Source organism: Phoxinus phoxinus, assembly GCF_949152265.1.
Source record: "Phoxinus phoxinus genome assembly, chromosome: 25".
Taxonomy (NCBI): Eukaryota; Metazoa; Chordata; class Actinopteri; order Cypriniformes; family Leuciscidae; genus Phoxinus; species Phoxinus phoxinus.
This window is the reverse complement of record NC_136900.1, coordinates 12,251,260-12,268,859: the sequence shown is the minus strand read 5'-3', so window position 1 is coordinate 12,268,859 and position 17,600 is coordinate 12,251,260. Positions and strand designations below refer to the sequence as shown.

Sequence of the window (17,600 nt, the reverse complement as noted above, 5' to 3'; positions counted from 1 at the left end):
ACTGAAATTTTTAAATTGTGACGCTTTGAGCGGAATCGTAAACCCCTCTGATTGGCCATTGTGTTCACGCGCTCATTAGATATGTCTGTGATTGGCTACAATGATCAACACATGGGAGCATTTCTGTGAAGTCGCAGAAGCACACAGAAGTCGCTGATAGACGCCTGGTTTCAAATGCTGTGTAAGCAAATAGCGTAATTGATGTATATTTACAACATGTTTTGGAAGCGCTGATCATTGTAGCCAATCGGATAAAGAAAGTACCGATTTGGTACCAAAGTCGGTACTTTTTCACAACTCTACATCATTTCATATTCTCATCCACAGACACTTTATTTTGGGTACGGGAAGGGGCGTTTTTTTTACTGTTTGATAAATATAAGCAGTACGGCATAACAGTTCATGTGCTCGTCGTCTCCTGATCGGGACCCGAAATAGATAAATATTGCCGTCCAAACGCAGTCCTGACATCTAGGCTAAACCAAGGCAAAATTTGGGATGTCAGTGAAAATGTTAAAGACGTCTAACCATAGCCCAAGTATATACTACGAATGGAACATGTCAAAGAAATGAAACCAAACACATTGTAATGACTGTTGACTTTGCTTACACGATTGAATATCATACATCTCGCAAGTTATTTTGTGCAGAAGTGGGTTACTCGTAGCCGGATTATATCATGTCTATAGATAACCTAGATGGTGAAATGACGGCTCCTCTTTAAAACAAAGAAAATAGGCAATTTAGGAGAATAGTATGCACAGACAGCAGGGTATTCTGTGTGTTTGTGCATTGTGCGCATGTCAATAAAATCCATTCTGATTAGAAGCTTGTGACATATAAACGCGCACACCAAACCGATCACTTTATTTATTGTTCATGTAAACACTACGTTTGGATTCATCATTCTGATTGAAACAAAAGGAACTGCTGAAAGTTTGCAGTACTCATAGGCTTGCTCTAAACAAAATTTAGTGAACTGATTGTCTTCACACACACACACACTGTGTGCCGTTAGCATTTGAGTTTGCTTGCTTGTGTATCGTATGTTCCTGCTACGGCTTCAGGCTGTTGACCAGGATAGAGACTAACGGATTCCAAACATGTACAACATGTCTAGCTGTTTTATTCTTCCTAACATGTGAGAGTTCTTTGCCCTGAAGTGCAATGCCTACTTCTGCCTGTCTAATTAGCTGACAAAAAGTACTCGGATTAGCTTCTCTGATGCTGAGGATTACTTGCGTTTCAAGAGCAAAATTTGAAGAGTGATATTCTGTTTTAGATGGTGTATTCGCTCGTGGAGATCAGAACACTCCGTCAGATCTGCCTTTCCAATTCATTAGTCTGTACGAGATTCAAACGCGAACTTCCGATAAGACTATAACTGGGATTTAGGCCGTGCCATTCTTGAATGCGAGCATGTGGAGAGGCAGTGTGTGTCTCTGACTCATTTGCGTTTTTATCTCGTCTCCCACTTCCCCCGATTTCTAAAAATAACCCTGCAAACCTGCTTATTATTGTTTCCATGTCACACGCAGGACTGACAGGGCGATTGGAGAGGCAAAGCACTAGAGCGTCTGCTCCATTATTAAAACAGTTATGTAAAAGCGAGTGCTTTCTAGGGTGAGGTGTGTTGGGGTAACTGCTATTGACTTATATAAAATATCCAAACCATGGTAGAGAGGCCATACCTTTGCGAGACGGAGATAGTGAGGCGGAAGGGAAATACGAGATAGACTGAATATGCTGCCGTTCTGGGAAGCGGACACAAAATCTATTCAAATCCAATTCGAGATTGGCTCTGCTTAGTTGCTGACCACACAAGTGATACAATGGGCAGCTTCACTGTGTTTCGGAGGTATTTTCTCAAAGCTGAATCCTGCATTTGCGTTTTTACACATAAGCAGCTGCAGGCTAAGTGCAGACAAACTACAGCATGATTTAACATGATTTTCTTGGGTAGGGGTGTGCGATATTGACACAAAACGATATCTCTGTATTTTATTGATACTGGTAATTAGTCAATATTTTGCAGAGTGTGTTTTTGTGCCGGAATCCTGAAGTTTTTGATATTCTTCATATTTTGTGCAGTGGTCAGTTCTCAGCTGTGACAAATGATCTTTTCCAATAAGTTTAAATCGATTTGTATCTTTTATGGGCATTTTACCTTTATAAAGCCATTGTTTTCTAACCTAATTAAATGGATGATTTTGTGTAAAAACTCTTACATTTAATCTAGGGCTGTAAACGATTAATCGCGATTAATCACATCCAAAATCAAAGTTTGCGTTTACATAATATATGTGTGTGTATTGTGTATCATTATTTTGTATATATAAATACACACATGTATATATTTGAGAAATATTTGCATTTGTATACTGCATATATATTTGTATATAATTTATATTATATATAAATATAAATATAACTATTTTATATATGAATAACACATGTTTCTTAAATATATACATGCATGTGTGTGTATTTATATATACAAAATAATTATACACAACACACACACATATTATGTTAACACAAACTTTTATTTTGGATGCGATTAATCACGATTAATCATTTACAGCCTTAATTTAATCAATAAATTAAATTCGGAATAATAAAACACAATATGGCTCAAATGAAATAGGTATAAAAATAATCATATTTGCAATGCAGAGGAAACACAGAAGCTGCATCTGAAGTGACATTTAGATGTATTTACACTGATTGTTTAATGCAGCTCAGAGGCGACATGAATGCATTTAACATGCAGTTACAACTGCATAAATAATATTTGATTGTTTTAAACATAAAAAGTTGAATATTGATATTTGGTTTATTTATTTTTATATTAAAAAAATAAAACCACCAGTAGGTGGCAGCAAGTCACTGAAGAGATTAAATCGATTCATTCACATGGCTAGTTCATTCAATGAAGCATTAATTAGTCTTAATTAGTCATAGAATCATTCAATCGATTCCTCCAAAAAGTGTATTCATTTGGTGACGAAACACCGCTGTGTGTCGCTCAGAGATGCAAAACAGCCCTGTGGCTTGTTTCGTACTATTCGCATTGGCGAAATGGAGCAAAAAGTAAGTCACTAATATTAACCTCTTGTTTATTGTACAATATTTCAATATTGTTTTCAATAACATTTTAAATGTTGTATTAAGTCAATATCACATTTGTAATCGTGCTGATATTTGGAGGATAAAAACGTCACTCTTCGTGTGATATTAACTATATTAAATTACATACATATAAAAGACACACGTGCACTTTCAAAGCAGTTTGTGGTAACTGTGGTATTTTTGCCCCATACTTCTCGTAGCTTTGTTTGTATAGTGTATTACACTCTTTTGTCGTGCTTATGGCATTTAGCTCACAGCTTTGAAGGTTTCAGTTAATGCTGCTGTTAATTACTCCAGGCTTTTCTGCACCTTTTGAGATGTGTTGTTGTGTGAGCTGAGATCCATTACGCTCATAGTGTGTCTGTTGGAAAAAGATGATATGGAAGCCAGCTATTGGCCATTCTGATTTCCCATCCTTTCTTAGAGGTTGTCTAGGGTGAGATGGCGCATCGTGTGACTTATGGTGTATGTCTACGAGAGCGCATTCACTGCAACAACTTTAAGACTACAGCGAGACCCCGGCTAGCCCGAAGCAATGGGGGCAGTGACTCAAGTTGAGTGGGGTTTAAATTTAGACTTCATCTGTTCTCTATATGCCGTTTTTCCTGTTTCTCTCTCTCGGCCTTTCTTTCTCATTTATTATATAACCTAATTTGGCAGTGAGGACCAAAATAAAGTGCACTCTAAGGCCTAATTGCCATGGACTGCTTCTTCAGCAGTTCCCCTCTGCCGACTGGATGGAGAAGGGTGGCGGCAGGTGGAGGGAATATTCGGACTAATTAAAGGAATAATAAACTAATACATTATATGAACTAATTCAAATAATATTACATATATTTAATTAATAATGTTAAATATAATTCAAATATAAACTAATTAATATAATATTAAATTAATATATTCTAACTAATTCAATAAATATTCAATTTGAACTAATTAAAATAATATCCTCGGTTCAATGCAACAGCATCTGTGGCAGAATATTTAGAGATAAAAAAGGAGGTTATGGTGAGACAGGGTTTTTATTGGGAACTAAAACACAACAAAATGACTATAAAAATATAACAAATAATAGCTAATTAATAAAAACTAGTATCTCAATGATACTTAAAAAAACACTTTAGCGAGGCACTTACAAGTGAATAGGGGCATTTTTTTGGAGGGTTTAAAAGCAGAAATGTGAAGCTTACACTTACATGCATTCTGTTAAAACGTGTGTATCACTTGAGCTGTAAAGTGATTTGAATAATAATTTATTTATAGACATGTTTGCTTTTAGGATTACTGTGGGACATGAATAAAATTGCAACGGAATTGCACAAAACAACACAGCAGAAATTGTCAACATGCATGCATATTTTTATGTATTGTGGAAAAAATATTGAAACAGTGAGTATCTAGTTATGTCATGTAACAGGTTTTTTAAATATATTTAATGTGTGTGTGTATATATATACACAGACTTTTGTTATATGGGATTAATCGATTTGACAACACTAATTTTAAGTGTTGTTATTGTTAACTAAAACTATTTCAATTTGTTTTAATTAGTTGAAATAAAGCTAAATAAAATATATGTAAATATATTGGATAAAAACATATAAGATTTAAAAAAAACGTACGAATTAGAAATGTTGCCTTGGTATCTGACTGATATGGAAGTTTAAGAATTAAATGTGAAAAAAAAGAAGAAAAAATAAATAAATTAAATATAATTAAATGTAATAATATTAAAATGACTAAAGCAGCACACTACACAATTACTAAAACGTAAATTAAAAAGAAACTGAAAATATAAAAGTCGTAGCTATTTCAAAATGTTAGTAGTAAATCTAAATAATACTAAAATAACAAATTGGCCCCATCTACTTACATTGCAAGCGCTTCACTGAGTTGTCATTTATGTATTAATATATATATATATATAAAGAAAGAAAGAAAAGGTAAAAGTGGTGGAAATACATTTTTAATCACACAACCACAAGTGGTGTCTATTAAGCTTAACTTGTACTTACCCCCAGAATATTCCTCGAAGAGGAACTTGAAAGGAGGGAATAACAGCGGTGTGAACATTTTGATTTTGCCCACTTCCATTGTTGTGCGCTGAATGCCTGCACCCTATCTGGCACTGGCGAGCAGATTAGCAGCCAGTGGACGTGTTTCTATTTGAGGAAATAATCAAGGCCGCCTGCTCTGTGCTCCTCCTGGTGTAGCACTGCCGAACCAACAAAATGAGGCCATGTTACATATCCCAGTCCCCTCGGCTCCGGCGGCTACGTGCAGGGGGACCTGAGTGTCGACACGTAGTCGCCACGAGCGCCGTCAGAAAGCAAAGGACCCGACACCATCATCAGGTGAGAGTTTGCAGGAGGATGTGCCAAAGCAGCACCGGTGTCACCTTAATTATTCTCCCTCGGTAAACGTAAGCTCAGAACTTGCTTGATTACTACAGGGAAAGTTCCTCGGTGCCGGGTAGGGCTGCGCCACTTATTTTTAGCATATTACTTTTTCCGCTACTCTCCAGAACCTCCCAGATGAGATCTTTCCTGTGAAAGAATTTGACATTTTTGCTCATTAAAAGTGGCGGCGAGTAAAGACGCCAAGTTAGTTAAGCCCCTTGGTGTCGCTCAATGGACTTTCCATTTGTTTTTTGGGAGTATCTTCTTCAACTCTGGCCAATTGTGGTTCTGTGGACTTGTGGAGCATCAAGTCATTCACAACACTTTTAACTCTCTCAGTTTGTTACAATGCCTAAAAGTGTACACTAAAAGCTTGGGGTCAGTAATATCTTTTAAAAATAGTATATTGTGTTTACCAAGGCTGCATTTATGTGTTTAAAAATTCAATTGAAAAACGTAATATCATGAAATATCATTTAAAAAAATTAAATATGTTAAAATGTAATGTATTCCTGTGACGGCAAAGCAGCATTTTCATCATCATTACTCAGTCATCAGTGTCACATGATCTTTCAGAAATGATTATAATATGCTGTTTGAAACATTTAATATTATTATCAATGGTGAAAACAGTTGTGCTGCTTAATATTTTAGTGGAAGTCATGATTTTTTTCTGGATTCTTTAAGCAGACAGTCTAGTACTCTCACTCCTAGTTGACATGTAGTTGCAAAGTTACTTGTAGTTAGTATTGAATGATCTGTTTGGGGGACTATATTACAGTAATAAAGTGTTAGCAGATATTAAGTAGACAGTCTGCTAATACTCTGACTCGTAGTTGACATTTAGTTGCAAAGTTACTTGTAGTTAGTATTGAATGGTCTGTTGGGGGACCATCAAAACAAAGTGTGGAGATAGTACGCAGACAGTCTACTAATACTCGAAAGCGAGTTATTTTACATGTAGTTGCAAAGTTACTTACAGTCATGTCTTAAGTGGACAATCGAAATAAAGAGTTGCCTATAAAGGATAAAGAACTCGATCTGTAAGAAAAATCAACCTGTGGGACATAAAAGTCCCCATAGCTGAAAGAATGCAGTAATTCAGCTGTGTGCTAACAGAATTAGCAGTAGCTATTGCCACTAACCAGGAAGAGTAGAATTTGCTCTGTGAGACCGAGCCATGCAGGAGGCAACAAGATCTAGGTTTTTCCATTGGGCCCATAATGAGTCGTCCCATGGAGCGCACGTTCCTGGGGCCTGATGGGACTGTGGATTGATCATGGAGAACCAGGGCTTTCACTTGGTGCTATAATTGAGTTTGAGATGAGGAGGAGGACACCTATTGAGGAGGCTTTAAGAAAGCGCAACTATTTTGGATGAGAGACATCGAGCAACAGTTCCCTCCTTGAGATCAAGACGGCCGAGAGCGGGGGGGAATAATCCCGGGAGACTCCGTCGACTCAACAGTCTCCAGTGTAATTCCGCCGGGGCTCTCTCCATATCACTCTTCACTTTCCATCTCTAGATGAAAAATAAATAAACCTCTTCAGACAGAAGCTTTCACATAGAAAGCCGGCTCAAAATAAGACCTGCTCTCTTTCAGTAGGTCTCCGCCACGCTTCTTTCCTGAACACCACTGTCACTCTCCATCCGTTTCATTCTCATCTAGAGTCACTCACACACAACCCATCTTTCTTTCTCAGACACATACTGGAAGTCAGGATTGGGAGGGCTGGTTTTGAAATGTATTCCAGTACAGGCTGTAGAATTAAGCAGTGTTTGTATCGTGAGTGATGCGGAGTCAAGAGCTTATTGGCGACACACAGAGCTTGATTCTTTGGCTTCTTTTCGAACTATTTTCAGTGGTGGAGAGGAAATATATGAACCAACTGGACAAATTTAGTTGAACTTTTCCATTCAAAAGTTTGGGGTCAGTAAAGTTTTATTCCATTAAATTGGTCAAAAGTGACAGACATTTCTAATGTCACAATATATATATATATATATATATAGAATCCTGTAATAAATTTATCAATATTTCCCCCAAAAAATTAAGCAGCACAAATATTTTCAACATTGACAATATAACAATATGCAGCAAATCAGCCTATTAGAATGATTCCTGAAGAATCATGTGACACTGAAAATTGTAGTAATTATGCTGAAAATTCAGCTTTACCATCACAGGAATACATTATATAAAAAAAACATATTAAAAGAGAAAACAGCTATTTTTAACTGTTTTACACATATTTCACAATATTAATGTTTTAACTGTATTTTTAGGTTTAAAAAGCAGCCTTGGTGAGCATAAGAAAGTAAAAATAAAGTGTAGTGTAAGTTTCTCCATGTTAGCTTCTTGTTTTATTGAACTTTTGAAAAAAGATGTTATATTTTGAAGCAGATAGCAATTCAGTTGCTGTTTATTTTTAAATTTTACATTTTAATCATAGTTTTTGTCTTTTGACAAACATATACATTAAATTTGATCAATATTTCATTGTGTCATGTTGATTTACTTTGCCAATTTAAATGTAATTGGCATTTACTGAGAAAGAGAGTTTCAACCAGAATTTTAAATTGAATTTAATTAAGACTATTAATTTAATAAAAATAATAATAATTGTATTCTGGTTGAAACTCTCTTCACATCCTGAAAGCAATCAATAATATAACTTAATAAAAAAAAATAAAAAGTAGGCCTACTTGCATTTTCTATGGAAGTCTCAGGAAAAAATAAAATAATAATTTGTCTAATAATTGCATTCGGTCCGTATGCAATGATTGGTTCATTATTATTGTAATGTTCTGTGCTTTGAGGCCTAAGGTAGTTTAACCCCGTCTCTCGTGATGCTTTGCAGACTCTGCTGTGTGTTCATGTGTTTTGAAGGTTTGGCTTTGGAGACTCTTTGGAATCTCACGCTTTCAAAGCTAGCTCGCTATAGCCTCTGTGAAATTACATTGGAAAATTGCAGAAAATAATCTTACTATAGAGTTAGGGGGATTGGTTTAGAGTTAGTTGCATGGAATAATATGTAATTTACTGTTATTTATAGTTAGTACATGTAACATGTAACAAAGACAAAGTGTTACCGGCTATTTCATATTTTACTGTTACATGTATCCCGTTTCTCCTCATCCCTGCTGGAGGTGCTCTTTGATAGTGGAAGAAGAACGGCCTGGGCAAATATTTATAACCTGCCTCACGGCTTAACTTCCCTGCTGTGGCTTGTTCCCCAGTTTAGGGTTTCTTAAGGTGCACCTGCAGTGCTCCTTTCTGCAGTCATCCATTACAGGAGGTACAGAGCAAGCAAGGGCTGCTTGACTGATCTATGAGGCAAGGGCAGAGGCTCTTACGCAAATAGATTCAGCCTATGGCCATATATCAGATTAACTCCCCGGCAAACGCTGAAGGACCAGCGAATTTAACTTGAATAGACTGACCCTCTCATTTTGTCTCCATCAGGAACCATCTCAGAATTCCGCGGCATCTTCTTGCCGCTCTTTTATCACCCGGAGTGCGGCCCGCGGCGTGTGTGTGAACTTGTGCAGATGATGGTGGACTTGGACTATGTTTACAGGCGGAGGGGATGGTGTCTGCGTTGGCATGAAGCTTTACTGCTCTGATGGGTTTGTGATTGGACGCTGTGGGAGAATGCTGGGAGATATAGCGGACAGGGCTCGTCAGGCTAGGCTGGCTCTGGAGTCTTCCATAGGAAAATGGCCATGATTGCTGAGGCATAGCGGAAGTGTCAGTTTGTCTAGTTTATAGTCATTGTTAAAGAGAACAAGTATAAATAATACATTTAAGTCAAATTACTTTGTATTTAAAAATGTATGATGACTTTACAGTCTATGCTGTGATGGTTATATTCAGGAATAATGGGAGAGCTGGCAGGGATTTTATGTTTTTTTAATATATATATATTTTTTTTCGTTTTTTTTTTTTTTCTCATTACTTTTCATTCTATTCCTTGTTTGTTTGTTGGTTGGTCGGTTTCTTTTAATTTTATTTCAGTTTTTTTTTTTTTTTTTTTTTTTTTTACAGCTATCTAGTTTTAGATTTAGTTTCCATTCCATTTATTTTTACAGTGCCCTAGTTTTGCTTTTGGTTCCAGTGTTTGTTTGTTTTTTTTACTCTGCTTTCTAGTTTTAGACTTAGAATTGGAATTAATGGACTTAATTCCATTAGATTATTTTGTTGCTAATATATTTATATATATATATATATATATATATATATATATATATATAATCCGTTGGTATTTTATTTATATATTTATTTTTTGTAGCTTTATATTTGATTATTTATTATACTTTTTTCCATTTAAAAAAAAAAAAATTTTTTTTTTTTTTTTATATGTTTCTTTGTTTGTTGGTTGGTTGGTTGGTTGGTTTGGTTTATTACTTTTTTTTTTTGGCTTGCTAGTTTTATATGTGTCACGGGTATGGTGCGGATGAAGACAGGCTGAGGCCCAAAGTTCCAATTCAAACTTTTACTATAATAAAACTTAAACAAAACTGGTACAGGCAAGGGTAACACTCTCCATACACAATGACATATACAAACATTGACCGACAACTGAAGGGAGAAAGACAGGAACTTAAATACAGAGGATGACGAGGGTACAACAGGTGAAGACAATGAAGGGTGATTAACTGATTAACTAGACAGGTGATGAAAATGAACTAATGAAAATGACGACAGAGATGACGAAAAACACTGAATGAGAAAAAACAACCTAAAAGTCCATAGAAACAACAGAAAAACAATTAACAATGTGACAGAACCCCCCCCTCCCCCCAGGCGCGTCCTCGCGCCGTAAAACATCCAAAGGGGTGGGAGGGTGGGCGCCCTGGAGGCTGATGAACAGGTGGCCGATCTGGAGCAGGAAGCCTCCAGGGCGGAGCAGGACGTGCAGGTGGCCAGGGCGGAGCAGGATGAGGGCGTGGCCATGGCGGAGCAGACGGACCCTCAGGCGTCCATGGTGGTGAGGACCCTTCGGGCGGCCACGGCGGAGACGACCCTTCGAGTGGCCACGGCGGAGACGACCCTTCGGGCGGCCATGGCGGTGAGGACCCTTCGGGCGGCCATGGCGGTGAGGACCCTTCGGGCGGCCATGGCGGTGAGGACCCTTCGGGCGGCCATGGCGGTGAGGACCCTTCGGGCGGCCATGGCGGTGAGGACCCTTCGGGCGGCCATGGCGGTGAGGACCCTTCGGGCGGCCATGGCGGTGAGGACCCTTCGGGCGGCCATGGCGACCGTGTCGGCAGGGCCTCCACGATCCCCTCAGAGGACTTATTGCCCCCCCCAAAAATTTTCTTGGGGAGGTCAGCACTGGACTGGACCAGCGGCGAAGAGGGCTCTGAGCTGACCGGGGCCAGCGGCGAAGGCGGTCCTGGGCTGGACGGGACCAGCGGTACAGGAAGCTCTGGACTGGACGGGACCAGCGGCGAAGGCTCTGGGCTGGACGGGACCAGCGGCGAAGGCTCTGGGCTGGACGGGACCAGCGGCGAAGGCTCTGGGCTGGACGGGACCAGCGGCGAAGGCTCTGGGCTGGACGGGACCAGCGGTGCAGGAAGCTCTGGGCTGGACGGGACCAGCGGTGCAGGAAGCTCTGGGCTGGACGGGACCAGCGGTGCAGGAAGCTCTGGGCTGGACGGGACCAGCGGTGCAGGAAGCTCTGGGCTGGACGGGACCAGCGGTGCAGGAAGCTCTGGGCTGGACGGGACCAGCGGTACAGGAAGCTCTGGGCTGGACGGGACCAGCGGTGCAGGAAGCTCTGGGCTGGACGGGACCAGCGGTGCAGGAAGCTCTGGGCTGGACGGGACCAGCGGTACAGGAAGCTCTGGACTGGACGGAACCAGCGGTGCAGGAAGCTCAGGGCTGGACGGGACCAGCGGTGCAGGAAGCTCTGGGCTGGACGGGACCAGCGGCGAAGGCTCTGGGCTGGACGGAACCAGCGGTGCAGGAAGCTCTGGGCTGGACGGGACCAGCGGTGCAGGAAGCTCAGGGCTGGACGGGACCAGCGGTGCAGGAAGCTCTGGGCTGGACGGGACCAGCGGTGCAGGCGGCTTGGAGCTGGACGTCAACCGTCCAGGGTCGAAGAGGGACCAAAGCGGAGAATGGTGTCGGGGTCCATCTCGACCACCGCCTCTACTGCGGCCTCCACGGGTCCCGCGAAATCTGGCCAGACGGGTTCCCTCAAACGACCCTCCATGGGCAAAGGCTGGGAGATCTTGGCTCTCCTTGGCCAGGACGAAAATTTTTACCCATTCGTCCATTTTAGGGGGGTCGGTCAATCTGTCACGGGTATGGTGCGGATGAAGACAGGCTGAGGCCCAAAGTTCCAATTCAAACTTTTACTATAATAAAACTTAAACAAAACTGGTACAGGCAAGGGTAACACTCTCCATACACAATGACATATACAAACATTGACCGACAACTGAAGGGAGAAAGACAGGAACTTAAATACAGAGGATGACGAGGGTACAACAGGTGAAGACAATGAAGGGTGATTAACTGATTAACTAGACAGGTGATGAAAATGAACTAATGAAAATGACGACAGAGATGACGAAAAACACTGAATGAGAAAAAACTACCTAAAAGTCCATAGAAACAACAGAAAAACAATTAACAATGTGACAATATGTAGTTTCCATTCCTATTTTTATTTATTTATTACAGTGCTCTCGATTAGATTTTTTTTACCCTTACTAGTTTGTTTGTTGGTTGATTAGTTGGCTGGTTCTATTTTTAGATTCCATATTTACTTTTTATTTATTGTTTGTTTGTTTGTTTAATTTATTCTATATTTGCAGTTTTCGATTTTACATTTTTATTTCTATCTATTTATTTGTACTGTGTTCTAGTTTGATGATTTATTTTTATTTTTGATTTAACACTCTTATTGATATCTGGCATTTTCATTTTTAATGCATTCGGGTTGTAAAGGTGTATTTATTTATTCATTTTAATTATATCATATATGCAAATCTATAAGTAATTTGCTCTTATTTTCAAGTCATTTTAGTTTCTTTTGGATTCATGAAAATGTATTTTAATATAGGTTATTTCCAGTTAAATAATAATAATAAAAATTATTATTATTATTTTTCTAGTTGTGTTCTACTTTTTGGTTTTAGCTTAGGATAGCACCAAACATCACTGGGGCTGTTCCTTTAAGAATAGGTTCAGCTGGTCCTAGATCAGAGGAGGGGGGAAAAGGCATTTTATCTTGAATAATGGTCCTGACAGACTGCTTTTCTTCCCAGGGAGTGCAGTCATGGCCACTGAAGCGTGCCGTGTTCACCCCCTCATCGCCCGGCACTTTCCCCCTCTTTCCTTCTAGAGGAAACAGAATAAAGAAGGGAAGTGAGTGATTTATAGAGCACTCTGACGTGTCATCACATTTTTTGGGGGGGTGTATTTACCTTTTTTTCGCTCTGCGGATGGTAGTACCACAATCCCCCCCCCCCCCCCCCCACCTCCTCTCGTCGTAATTATTGTCATTTTCATCAGCATTACCACAAGAGATGATGATTATCTTCATCTGTGTTACAGATTAGCCGGATGGTGTGAGTTACTGGCATCAGTCATGATGTAGAGGAACTGACAAGTTCATTTAATGCGTATGAGCAATTGTTCAGCTTTGCTGATGTGAAAGGCTTCTCTCACTAGCGCAGTGCACATCGCCCTCTCCTCTAACTGTTCTTTGGATAAATGTTGTTGTTTCTTGCTGATTCCTAAATTTGCTTAAAGGGATAGTTCACCCAGAAATGAAAATTCTGTCATCATGTATTCTCCCTCTATTCATTCTGAACCTGTATGATATTCTTTCTCCTCTCAGGCAGGATAATCACGCTGCTTTTTTCCATACAATGAAAGTAAATGGTGACTAGGGGTTGTCAAGCTCCACAAACGGCAAAAGAGCACCACTGAAACAGAAGACATTCTGTATATGCCATACAATAGCTTTGTATGAGGAATTTAGGCCGAAATTCACTGAAAATCATCTCCTTTCATAGTGCTTGATTCTTATTTTAGGGGATCTGAATATGCGCATAATAATACGCATGCATATGAATAATAATGATAAATTGGTGCATTGGAATTGGTTATGACACATGAGAACCAATGATATTTCGGCGTAATTGGCATCAGATCGGATGTGGCATGTTTTTACACACCTTATTTGCATATATGCACATTTCAGTGAGATTTGAATATGATTAGCTTAACTTAAACCTTATCACTCTCTCAAAGAAATTATATACAAGAAAAAAAATATGTTAATTTTAGCTTTGAATAGTGTTTCTAATATTTCTATTTAGCTTTATTTCAGTTTTAGATTTAGTCAGTTTAGCACTTCAAATTTTAAGTTTCCCATCTTGTGTTTCTATTTCTATTTCAGCTTTATTTCAATTTCAGCTTTATTTCAATTAACAAACAATTATTTGTAATATTTCATTTTAAGCAAGTCAGATGGATACTTTTAGGATATTTGCATTGTGCTTTAAGTCATTTTTACACCGTGAACAGAAAGTCCTAAAGGTTGACATGACATGACAGTGACATGAGGATGAGTAAACGATGAGAGAATTTTAAAGTGAAAGTGAAATATCGCTTTAAATTCTCATTCTCAATCTCACACTATCTCATCTCACTTTCCAATATTGAAAGCAGCTAAACTGGTTTCAAATCAGAACATAAAAACGCTTGGTATGATCTATCATCAAGCTAGCGTTGCATTTGTGAGATTCGCAAGCGCAAACATTTATCTGACACTTAACACATTGGATTCAGCCAAACAGCTTTCCTTGTGTAACATTGTAGTGTGTAGATTTTGCTACTTGGCACAACATCAGCACGCCTCGACTTAACTCAGCCATCAACTCTAGATACCTGTGTGAGCGCTCTGCTTTTAGCTGATATCCCAAATCCTCTTAAGAAAATGAGTTGCAGCGTCGGTTTTGCGCGTACACAGAATGCTCTCTTCATCGGAGGTGCCAACTTTCTGACTTTGTGCAATACCTTGATGGAGCCTGTGGAGGAACTCACTCCAGTGTTTGCTCTTCTGCATCAGTTGTACGGTTACAGAAGCTTACATGCTCTAGGAGCTGTTAATCTCTCCGGCTACGGTACTGATCGGCTCCCAAAGCAGCGGGACGTCTAGATCCAGACACTTTTTGCTAGTAGATCAAGGACGGGTCTTAAGGGTAGAGTAAACACAAAGATAGTTACAGTTTAACACTTTTTTTGGGGTCAAGCACAAAGACCACACTGCTGAAATGGCGCTAATGAAATATCTGTATATAGAGCTAGTTGTTTTTCTGCGTGGGGTTGCACAATATTGGATGAAAGAAAAAAAAATACGATATTTAGTTTTTCTGTGATATATTGTGAAATAAAGGATTTTTTTTTTATCAGATGACTTGAATAGCTACTGTATATATTTGGAAAGAATGAACCAATCTAGAGTGAGTGGGATGATATTGTTGGGGGAGTGCATGTGATTAGAAAATAAAAATGTAAAATAAAGTTGAAAAATATGTTTTTGAATGGCAAATTCTTTTTAGGACTGAACCATTTAGGAAAAGCTCCACTGTGATGAAAAATATTGTTTTAAGTTGTAAATATATATATATTACAAGATATATTTACAAGAAAATACTACTTAAGTCTTTGTACTTAAAAAAACTCATGTTTAATTCAATGTGTTACTTGCCGTTTCGTCATAATTTTCGTCAATACGCTATTATTTTGGACAAATCTGATCCTAAACTATCAGTTATGGGCACTAAAACCAATCAAAAGCAGCAGCACACTCAAAAAATAATCTGTAAAATAGGGCAAAGTGTACACTATTAATTAAAAGGATAAAAAAAAAAAAAAAAAGTGTACAGGTGTTTTACCTGTATGTGTACTATGTGTAAAAAAAAATAATACATCTTTCCACTTGAGTTTTCATAGGCCACATTCCCACTGTATTGACCAATTCAATATGATTTTAACATAATAATTGTGATTTTATTGTGATATTTATTAAATACAAAATATTAAACAAAAAAATGTATATTGTAATAACATTATTATATTTTAACATAATTGTGAGTAAAACAAATATTGAGCAGTACAATTATTGTATTTTACTGTAAAATTACAATACCAATATTTACATATTAATTCATTTTCAAATGGTAACCCATCAAGCTTTTATTTTGACGGGTTGCCAGCTAATAAACATTTGCGTTGCTGGTTTCAGAGTGAAGAGCGGCACTCTGAATATCACATGATATCAGCATCTCAAAACAGCTCAAATCACAGTAAATGAGCCAAGCTGTTCTGAGACCCTTAAACACTGAACTCCAGGCGAACTGCACGTGTGTAAATGAACTACAAGTGTGTAAATGCCGCTCTGAAACCAGTAGCACATATATTTATTTCATTACATCACAATCGCACTAAGCCATATCATGCTATCGATTTTATTGTGATATATCATCACGCAGTAAGTAATTAACAAAATATGCAAAATGTTCAGTGATAAACAGGTTGTGACTGCAAGTTAATATGTTGTGTGTAAGCGCACATGCAGCAGTTAGCCGGTTGCTAGCATGCCGCGCGCATCGTTCACTCTGCCCTGATCAATAGCCTCATTTTCTCCAGGTCTTGCTTTGCACTACTGAAGGTTAAGAGGTCTGGAATGTTATTGATCAGGGTATTCACACACACCATCTGTCACGGCCATTAACGTGATGATATGTCATTGGAAAAAGCCACTTTTTTTCACGCTGATTTGGAAACTGTTTTGTGATTTCTTATGTGGAGGTGATAAATGAAGTTGTTTTAATCATAACTGATTGTCAGTGTAAATATTATATTGTGCACACTATTTAGCAAAACGAGGGAACAAATTATTATATTGTGCGCACGATTTAGGAAATTGAGGGAGCGAATGACTAATTGTGGGCACGATTTATAAAAAAAACGCGGGAACAAATTATATTGTGCACATAATTTAGTAAAACTAGTGAACAAATGATTATAATGTGTGCACAATTTAGTAAAAGGAGGGAATTAATTATTTTGTGCGCACGGTTTAGGAAAACGAGGAAACAAATGATCATATCCTGCACATGATTTAGGAAAACGAGGGAACAAATTATTATATTGTGCGCATGATTTACTTAAAGGGGTCATGACATGGGTTTTTTTATTTTATTATTATGTTCCCTTAGGTGCAAATATAGTATTACTATTGTTTTTTTTACAAAAAACTTTTAAAATGTAGTGATTTATGACCTTTTCCCACCCTGTTTCTCATCCTCTGATTCAAACAGCCTGTTTTGGGGGGGTTTCCCCTTTAAGAGTTCAGTGTTAACGCCCACTGTTATGATTGGCTAACGTCAGTGCCTATGCATCAATTATTAACGCCCCCAGCCAGAACATTTGCGTATTCAGCGTATTTAAAAAGTAGTTTAAAGTTTTAAACACATTACTTACAGTTTGCGTCGTCGTTGTTGAGCCCAGAATAGTCGGCAAGGACTTATCTTTGAGCAACAGTTTTCTGGCAAAGCCAGCATCATTTTGGGATTTGTTCTCAAAACGGTCATCCTTCAAATGTATCTACAAACGCTTAAACTAACACTGCCGTGACTGAGACGTCCGCAAAAAATAAAGTGCATCCATTTTTCCCTGACGACTGGATCTTTCGCAGCGTATTCAAAGATGTTGTTTGTCCACAGCCAGGAACAGCACATCTGTGGCATCCATTTCCCTGTACACAGACCCACTCGCGCTGTCCGTCGACTGAACACTTGTGAGGCGCGCGGCGCGCGGGCGCGACAACGATACGAAATGAGCGTAGTTGTCTTGCGCTTAAAGCGTAACTGTCTTGTGCCTGGAGGCGGTCATATGCAAACGCTGGTACGTCACTTCGTACCGTGACGTCACTTCTTACCATGAATCCAGAACGAGCTGTATTTAGAGCTTGATTAAATAAATGATTCGTTTATAATGGGGAGGACGTCTTAAGCTATGAAACCTGCAGGACGTTTTAA

General features: G+C 38.8%; 1 protein-coding gene across 4 annotated transcripts in view; it reads left to right on the top strand.

Annotated features, from left to right (window-relative positions):
* lrrc4ca (leucine rich repeat containing 4C-a) overlaps positions 1-17,600 on the top strand; it is a 175,980-nt gene that overhangs the window by 131,037 nt on the left and 27,343 nt on the right. The window contains exon 1 of one of the 4 annotated variants that reach the window (XM_079604445.1): positions 2,928-3,093. The exons of the other annotated variants lie outside the window; for them this stretch is intronic. The gene's annotated coding sequence lies outside the window, so the exon portion shown is untranslated. Of the gene's footprint in view, positions 1-2,927; positions 3,094-17,600 lie in introns of those variants that run through there. 4 annotated transcript variants of the gene reach the window in all.